This window comes from Schistocerca cancellata, chromosome 1 (assembly GCF_023864275.1).
Source record: "Schistocerca cancellata isolate TAMUIC-IGC-003103 chromosome 1, iqSchCanc2.1, whole genome shotgun sequence".
Taxonomy (NCBI): domain Eukaryota; kingdom Metazoa; phylum Arthropoda; class Insecta; order Orthoptera; family Acrididae; genus Schistocerca; species Schistocerca cancellata.
Window position 1 is genome coordinate 175,154,064 of NC_064626.1, and position 10,244 is coordinate 175,164,307.

Genomic DNA, 10,244 nt, shown 5'->3' on the forward strand with positions numbered 1-10,244 from the left:
TGTGTGTGTGTGTGTGTGTGTGTGTGTGTGTAGCCGCGCCGTATAGACGCACGGTCTGAGGCGCCTTGTCACGATCCAGGCATGGGTTTGTGTGTTGTCCATAGCGCAACTTAATTTAAGTTGGATTAAGTAGCGAGTAGGCACAGAGACCGATGACCTCAGCAGTTTGGTCCCATAAGACCTTATCACAGATTTCCCAAATATCAAAAACAAGTTTTGCATTCCTCGGTTCCGAGAGTTCCGGAACCTGTACAGAAAATTGGAATAGAGATCAACATAAACAACATTTCCACCCGTTTTATTGCTCATGAAAACCACACATTGCATCTTCTACCACCATACAGCCAGACCTTCAGAGGTGGTCCAGATTGCTGTACACACGAGTACCTCAATACCCAGTAGCACGTCCTCTTGCACTGATCCATGCCTGTATTCGTCGTGGCATGCTATCTACAAGTTCATCAAGACACTCTTGGTCCAGATTGTCCCACTCCTCAACGGCGATTCGGCGTCACATCGTCCATAAACAGCCCTTTTCAATCTATCCCAAGCTTGTTCGATAGGGTTCAGGTCTGGAGAACATGCTGGCCACTCTAGCCTAGCAATGTCGTTATCCTGAAGGAAGTCATTCACAAGATGTGCACGATGGAGGCGCGAATTGTCGTCCATGAAGACGAATGCCTCGGCATTATGCTACTGATATGGTTGCACTATCGGTCGGAGGATGGCATTCACTTATCGTACAGCCGTTACGGCACCTTCCATGAGCACCAGCGACGTACGTCGGCCCCACATAATGCCACCCCAAAACAGCAGGGAACGTCCACCTAGATGCACTCGCTGGACAGTCTGTCTAAGGTGTTCAGCCTGACCGGGCTGCCTCCAAACACATCTCCGACGATTGTCTGGTTGAAGGTATATGCGACACTCATCGGTAAAGAGAACGTGATGCCAATCCTGAACTGTCCATTCGGCATGTTGTTGTGCCCATCTCTACCGCGTTGCATGGTGTCGTGGTTCCAAAGGTGGACCTCGCCATGGACGTCGGGAGTGAAGCTGCGCATCACGAAGCCTATTGCCCACAGTTTGAGTCGTAACACGACGTCCTGTGGTTGCACGAAAAGCACTATTCAACATGGCGGCATTGCTGTCAGGGTTCTTCCGAGCCATAATCCGTATGTAGCGATCATCCACTGCAGTAGTAGCCCTTGGGCGGCCTGATCGATACATGTCATAGACAGTTCCTGTCTCTCTGTATCTCCACCATGTCAGAAGAACATCGCTTTGTTTTACTCCGAGACGCCTGGGCACTTCCCTTGTTGAGAGCCCTCCTGGCACAAAGTAACAATGCGGCCGCCATCTAACCGCGGTATTGACCGTCTAGGCGTGGTTGTACTACGGACAACACGAGCCGTCTTCCTCCTTCCTTGTGGAATGACTGGAACTGATCGGCTGTCGGACCCCTCCGTCTAATAGGCACTGCTCATGTCTGGTTGTTTACATCTTTGGGCGGGTTTAGTGACATCTCTGAACAGTCAAAGGGACTGTGTCTGTGATACAAAATCCAGTCAACGTCTGTCGTCAGGAGTTTTGGGAACTGGGGTGGTACAAAACTTTTTTTGATGTGTGTAAATATAACCTGTTAATGTGTATGTTGTTGAATGTAATGAGAATGTGGGTTTTTATTATTTTATTTTATTTAATTTTGCAAAGATAAGAGAAGGCACGGATCGTTCTTATATTTTACTGACACAAGAATGTAGCGTGGGATCCTGTATAATTATTGAAGTTATTTAGACGAATCCGTGCTCAAAAACAGTTAATCATTATAATCTATATACACACATACAGAAAGTATTTCCCCATTTTCAATACGTAAGGACCTAAGCGTGATTTAATTTCGTCTTAGTGCAGGCCAAGTCTGTGTCCTATTGCACGTAACATAAATCGTCCGAATAAATCGTTAATTGCTTTGAAAATATCAGTTTCCTATAGACCATAAATGAGAGAAATATCATCGCCGATCTCCAGCGTCGCCTGTGGAAAGAACGAGATAATAATTATGATAATTTGAAATTGCCGCCTAATAGCGGCCAATTGTCGCCGTCCAGCGATGTTCAGCTTGCTGTCGGAGCGGAGTCTGAAATTCATTTAAAAATGATGCGACAAGCAAATGGGATATGTGGTGCAGGTTACAGTTAAAATTAACAACAGCAATACTTTACATAAATATTGGAGCTTATTGCTCCAATAATACAACATGTACACACTATATTATGTAGATTGTGCACAATGGCGTCCTATCCGGACAAAGCAAGAGAGAGTCTGGAGCTTTTTGTCTCACGCCGACACCAAACAGAACAAAGATAGTAATAATACTTATGTTACAGATAATAGTTTTTCTTTATAATCGCATTATTCCTTGACTTTCAGTGGAGTTTCTTTTGCTTATGACAAATAGAATTGCTTAATATATTGGAAAAATATTTAAAAATTTATAGTTCTCCTAATCTGGACCATAGGACGTCATAGTCGTTCCTCATATGGAAAAGGCTTGCAGTAGCGACTATGAACAAGTATCATAGGTCGTAACGCATTCATTTTAGAGTCTATGTTTATGGCAATTTTTATCTTATTTTGTTCAAAATGACCATCTCTCAAAATATGGAGTACCTTTTTTCGACACCCTATATTTCTGCAGCTCATTCATCTGATTCGGTCTACAGAAGTTCCCGTTACGCTGTCTCATACGACGTTAGGTTCTTACTGCGTAGCTCGCAAAACTGCTATAAATTGTATTTGACATCACTGTTTTCAACTCATCCGGTAGGTGAAACCAGTTTTTACCTTGACCAAGCGGGTTGGCACATTATACTTGCATAAAGAAGGAATCGGCTATTTCAAGTTTCCGCGGTTCCCCTAAATCGAAGAAGGTGAATGCCGGGATGGTTCCTTTGAAACGGACGCGACTTATTTGCCTCCCCACTCTTCGCTAAATTCGAATTTGTACCCCGTCTCTGACTGCCTCCTCACTTGCGGAACGTTAAACTGTGATCGTCTGCATATTCCTTCAAATCACTATAGTAGGAAGAGAGATGAGGAGCTAACTCCTCGTCGACGTCTACGTCGTGCTCATTAGGGACGAAGTACAAGCCCACACTGAGTTAGGTGGTTCCTTAAAATAGCTGTGTCCGGACATTTCTGTTAAAGGTCGCATGGAAATCACTGCAGACCTGAATCTGAATGGGAGCGCCCCTACTCCCAAATGATAGTCTGGAGCCTTACCATTGCGCCGCCTCACTCGGTAAATTACTTCGGATAAGATTGTGTATTTTTCTACTAAAAAAAACTAGTCTTGAGACGAAAAAGAGAAAGCATACGTTCAATTCAGAGGGTCACTAAATTTGCTCATCTTTAGGACATTTGTAGTACCAGTTTTGAAGTAAAAAACGTTAACTCTAGTACTAAGCGCTTATCAAGCATTTTCGAAAAATCGAGGTTGAAAGTTTTTTCCTGAATCTGTTGAGTACCATACGAGAACGATAGCCGTCTAGCGGCAGCAAAGCGCAACCTTCTACATCTGTCCTCACACTGGACGAGGCAAATAAACGTTGACGTGGACACGCACGCGAAATCCAACCTCATGAGACACACAGGCGTCGGCACACGGGACGGGCTGGTTAATGCTATTTGAGCTCTCAGATTTCCCCACCGGCAGATGTCGGCAAACCACACAGTATATTTACGAAAATGGACGCACGTAAAATTCCTACGTAAGCCGTATTAAAACGCACTTTTCCTTCTTTGTCCATACTCTAGTCATATCGTTCTGTCTGTAGCATACATAAATAAAAATCCATGAACATGGTGTAAGACAAAAAGAAAAGGACTTCAGCTTATAGAACTTCAATAAAATTGGACAAAATTACTCCTAAAAGAGAGCGAACTTATATTTGCATAACATCAAATATTACAAAAATTATTTCTATTAATTTAATAAGGAAATCCCACAACCTTTTAGAAGACGCGAAGGCAAAAAAAAGAAATTGGATACGACGATACACGAGCACGCTGCACACCGTTTTATGAAATTTATTCGCAGTTGTTCTGTAATTCAGTGCCTCTACCAACACGCTACACTAAAGTTCTGCAATGAACGATCTTGTCACGATCTTCGGAATACTTTAATTGCTGATATGTTACTAACTGGCATTTAGTTGTAACAAATCCTACCAAGAACGACGCGTTTTTGATGAATCATCAATGTGCTATTGCCTTAAAATGGCGTTCGATCACGAACGCGACTTATAACACGAAAACAACCAAATACGAAAATTCTTTAAGCACGTTTCCCGTAAATTTATTACATCAAATCGTACCAAAAATGACGTTTTTGCGAGAGCCTCAGTGTACTGGTGCTTAGAAACAAAACATATTCATAGGGTGTAATTAATAACACAAAAAATGGCTCTGAGCACTATGAGACTTAACATCTGAGATCATCAGTCCCCTTACTTAGAACTACTTAAACTTAACTAACCTAAGGACATCACACACATCCATGCCCGAGGCAGGATTCGAACCTGCGACCATAGCAGCAGCGCGGTTCCGGACTGAAGCGCCTAGAACCGCTCGGCCACACCGGCCGGCAATTAATAACACAAAACTCATCAAATAAGGCCTTCAGCTGAAAACGACAAATACAATATGGCGTCTCGCAAGCTCTGATTGTGTCGTAGAGAGCATACCTACTTCGAATTGGTTCTACTTTACGCGCCACGTTGCCAAAATAACGCAGAACTTATTATATGTGTTTCATGTGACGAAATGGCATGAAGTCACGTCACAAAACTCGTACAGTTCCCACATCAACGTCAGCTAACTCGTCCCGTGTTAGGACGGCTTAAGGCCATAGACTACAATCTCGCCTGTATTGCGTTCGAGTCTCACCTTTTGCTTTAACCTTCCATCAAAGACTTACGTCACTGTAATCAATCATGTTTCTTCCGACAGGTATAATGATGGTAATGGTCATAATGATCATAATGGTACATTCGGAGGGTGCTGTACAGTACAATCGAATAACAGTAAGGAATCGTGATAAAATAAATAAATGTCGTGTGACTAGGGCCTCCCGTCGGGTCGACCGTTCGCCGGGTGCAAGTCTTTCGATTTGACGCCACTTCGGCGATTGATCGATACGTTCATGTCGGTATTGCAGTGAAATTGCACCTCGTTAAACATGCTTCTAACGATGTACTCTTTTATTTGCATTACTTTTGGAGCATAAATAGAAAGCAGCTATAAACTCTGTTCGTGGAATGGGCCGGGGTTGCCTGCCTTCATACCTGCTATGTTGCAGACTGCTTTGTTTCAGTACCAAAGGTGATCGAGTTGTTAGTCAACAGTTCATAACCGATCAGGACGTTACGACGTTCGTTCGTTACTGCACTGCAAAGATACGCTTACAGCGTTTTTGAAATGTAACCTTTACCAGAACCTTCTGCGGCGATTAAAGAACCATCGAATGAGTATTTGACGAAAGATAGTCTTCTGCCCTACTCAGTCGTGCTCACGCCGCTGCTTGATGGCTGGTGCTCTTGCTGGGTGAGTAACAGATTAAAAGAACTTTGAATCGCTGTTTCTCGGAAACTCGAGAACCACATCGCACTAGAGCAGTATTTGTGACATCTAAGTATATACTACAACCCTGCTAAGGGTGAGGAGAACCGATGACCTGCTGGGCGTATGCTTTCCTTGTAAGGATATTTTGCAGCAGCGGGACTTATTTCTCGAAGGTGCAGTCTGTGGTGACAACTTTGCCGCATGCTTCCATGTTGCAGCCGCTGTGTGCCAAGGTAACGAGGGTGCTGCCATGCTGACTCGGGCCCCGGACCGCGGCGCCTGCTGGACGCTGAGGGGCGTCTTGGTGCCGACGCCACAGCCTCCCAGTAGCGACGACGCCTGCCCCAAGGGCAACGCCCTCTTCACCTCGGTGGACCACTCGCTGCACTGGGTCCTCGATACCCTACAACGCCGTAAAGACACTCACACCAATATCTTCTATACTTGCTGTTATTTCCACAAGGTTCAATATTGGGTCCTCTTATAATCAGTCCTAAGACATACACTACTGGCCATTAAATTTGCTACACCAAGTAGAAATGCAGGTGATAAACGGGTATTCACTGTACAAATACAGGGTTATTACAAATGATTGAAGCGATTTCACAGCTCTACAATAACTTTATTATTTGAGATATTTTCACAATGCTTTGCACATACATACAAAAACTCAAAAAGTTTTTTTAGGCATTCACAAATGTTCGATATGTGCCCCTTTAGTGATTCGGCAGACATCAAGCTGATAATCAAGATCCTCCCACACTCGGCGCAGCATGTCCCCATCAATGAGTTCGAAAGCATCGTTGATGCGAGCTCGCAGTTCTGGCACGTTTCTTGATAGAGGAGGTTTAAACACTGAATCTTTCACGTAACCCCACAGAAAGAAATCGCATGGGGTTAAGTCGGGAGAGCGTGGAGGCCATGACATGAATTACTGATCATGATCTCCACCACGACTGATCCATCGGTTTTCCAATCTCCTGTTTAAGAAATGCCGAACATCATGATGTAAGTGCGGTGGAGCACCATCCTGTTGAAAGATGAAGTCGGCGCTGTCGGTCTCCAGTTGTGGTATGAGCCAATATTCCGCGGGCTACGCGTGAAACTTGCCCGCACGCGTTCAACCGTTTCTTCGCTCACTGTAGGCCGACCCGTTGATTTCCCCTTACAGAGGCATCCAGAAGCTTTAAACTGCGCATACCATCGCCGAATGGAGTTAGCAGTTGGTGGATCTTTGTTGAACTTCGTCCTGAAGTGTCGTTGCACTGTTATGACTGACTGATGTGAGTGCATTTCAAGCACGACATACGCTTTCTCGGCTCCTGTCGCCATTTTGTCTCACTGCGCTCTCGACCGCTCGGACGGCAGAAACCTGAAGTGCGACTTCAGCCGAACAAAACTTTATGAGTTTTTCTACGTATCTGTAGTGTGTCGTGACCATATGTCAATGAATGGAGCTACAGTGAATTTATGAAATCGCTTCAATCATTTGTAATAGCCCTGTATATTATACTAGAACTGACATGCGATTACATTTTCTCGCAATTTGGGGCCATAGATCCTGAGAAATCAGTACCCAGAATAACCACCTCTGGACGTAATAACGGCCTTGATACGCCTGGGCATTGAGTCAAACAGAGCGTGTACAGGTACAGCAGCCCATGCAGCTTCAACGCGATACCACAGTTCATCAAGAGTAGTGACTCGCATATTGTGACGAGCCAGTTGCTCGGCCACCATTGACCAGACGTTTTCAACTGGTGAGAGATGTGGAGAATGCGCTGGCCAGGGCAGGAGTCGAACATTTTCTGTATCCAGATATGCCTGTACAGGACCTGCTACATGCAGTCGTGCACTATCCTGCTGAAATGTAGGGTTTCGCAGGGATCGAAGGAAGGGTAGAGCCACGGGTCGAAACTCATCTGAAATGTAACGTCCGCTGTTCAAAGTGCTGTCAATACGAACAAGAGATGACCGAGACGTGTAACCAATGGCACCCCATACCATGACGCGGGTGATACGCCAGTATGACGATGACGAATACACGCTTCCAATGTGCGTTCACCGCGATGTCGCCAAACACGGATGCGACCATCACGATGCTGCAAGCAGAACCTGGATTCATCCGAAAAAATGACGTTTTGCCATTCGTGCACCCAGGTTCGTCGTTGAGTACACCATCGCAGGCGCTCCTGTCTGTGATGCGGCGTCAAGGGTAACCGCAGCCATGGTCTCCGAGCTGATAGTCCATACTGCTGCAAACGTCGTCGAACTGTTCGTGCAGATGGTTGTTGTCTTGCAAACGTCCCCATCTGTTGACTCAGGGATCGAGACGTGGCTGCACGATCCGTTACAGCCAAGCGGATAAGATGCCTTTCTTCTCGACTGCTAGTGATACGAGGCCGTTGGGATCCAGGACGGCGTTCCGTATTACCCTCCTGAACCCACCGATCCCATATTCTGCTAACAGTCATTGGATCTCGACCAATGCGAGCAGCAATGTCGCGTTACAATAAACCGCAATCACGACAGGCTACAATCCGACCTTTATCAAAGTCGGAAACGTGATGGTACGCATTTCTCCTCCTTAGACAAGGCATCACAACAACGTTTCACCAGACAACGCCGGTCAATGCTGTTTGTGTATGAGAAATCGGTTGGAAACTTTCCTCATGTCAGCACGTTGTAGGTGTCGCCACCGGCGCCAACCTTGTGTGAATGTTCTGAAAAGCTAATCATTTTCATATCACAGCATCTTCTTCCTGTCGGTTAAATTTCGCGTCTGTAGCACGTCGTCTTCGTGGTGTAGCAATTTTAATGGCCAGTAGTGTATAACAAAAGAGGAAATTTTAAATAACGACTATTTGCCGATTTTCTGTAAATGTCCTCTCTCTTAATTTTAAGAAAAAAATAGTATATGAAATTCTGCACTTGAAATGGTGCGCCACATGCGATAATTTTTCAAGCATGAAGAAGAGTTACTAAGTGAGGTCGAAGCTTAAAAAAGATTGGTTGTGGATATTGATGAGAGTTTAAATTAGAAAAAGACGCAGATTAGAGCTTCTCAAACAATTCAGTTTAATAAGCTCTGAATTCTGTTGTTTTATCTTCCACTTCGTGTTATTGTTTTTGGGTAACTCATCTCTGAGAGCCGGCCGCGGTGGCCGTGTGGTTCTAGACGCTGCAGTCCGGAACCGTGGGACTGCTACGGTCGCAGGTTCGAATCCTGCCTCGGGAATGGATGTCTGTGATGTCCTTAGGTTAGGTAGGTTTAAGTAGTTCTAAGTTCTAGGGGACTGATGACCTAAGATGTTAAGTCCCATAGTGCTCAGAGCCATTTGAACCATTTGAACCATCTCTAAGAAAGTAAGAATGTCTTCATTGTACAAAAGCCTGCTATAACAATAATGTCTGTTGCTCACCCTCAACCGTCTTTTACACAACTGCTTGAGGAGTTAGGTGTTGTAAACGCAGTATAACAGTACGTACAGCCAATGCCGTGCCGCAGTGATAACACCAGTTCCCGTCAGACCACCGGAGTTGAGTACTGTCGGACTTGGCTAGCACTTCGCAAGATGGGTGTACTCAGCACTTGTTAGGCCAATTGAGGAACTACTTGATGGCAAGTAGGGACTCCGGCCATGAAAACTGACAGAAGCTGCGATAGTCACGTGCTGCTCACTTGCCCCTCCGTATCCGCATCCAGTGAAGCCTAGCGTCTGAGGACAATACGGCGGTCGATCGGTACCGCCGGGCCTTCCGAGACCTGTTGAGAAGGAGTTAATTTTTAAAATATAGCATACTTCCCGTTGTGGATTTGTTGCAAATAATTCACTAGAATAGAGAATGAATAATGACACCATAATTACAATACTATAAGAAAAATTAATCTCTATTACTCTTCACTAAAATATACTTTAAGTAAGGAAGTTTGAATAATATAGGTACCAAAATCTTTGCTCAGTAACTCAACGATATTAAATGCCTGACAGATACCAAAGCTAAATTTGAAAATAAGCAGAAAAATGCCTTTCTGGGCAACTCTCAGTATAATTTTTATTTAGAGAGTAGTAGCTTATCTTGTGCAAAACCATTACATATTTATTTATATTTTTAAACTGAATATTGCTTTCTATTAATTACCGATTCTGTTAATATTTCGTGAATTGAATTGTTGCACTTCATATGATATAGATCCATTGCAGTTTCTTCACCAGCTGGAGTAATTAGTGTTTTCTAAAGATAAACTACCCCAAATTTAGGATGTGCTAACAGGAAGTGCTACTAAATGTTTTCCAACTCAATGATACCTTCTTTACAATTCAAATCTGTTAGTACAACGCCGGCCGGTGTGGCCGTGCGGTTCTAGGCGCTTCAGTCTGGAACCGCGTGACCGCTACGGTCGCAGGTTCGAATCCTGCCTCCGGCATGGATGTGTTTGATGTCCTTAGGATAGTTAGGTTTAAGTAGTTCTAAGTCTAGGGGACTGATGACCACAGATGTTAAGTCCCATAGTGCTCAGAGCCATTTGAACCATTTTTTTGTTAGTCCAACAACTAACTTAGACTACCGACCGACATTCCCATGAGTAAGACACTGGACTTGCTTTCGGGAGGACG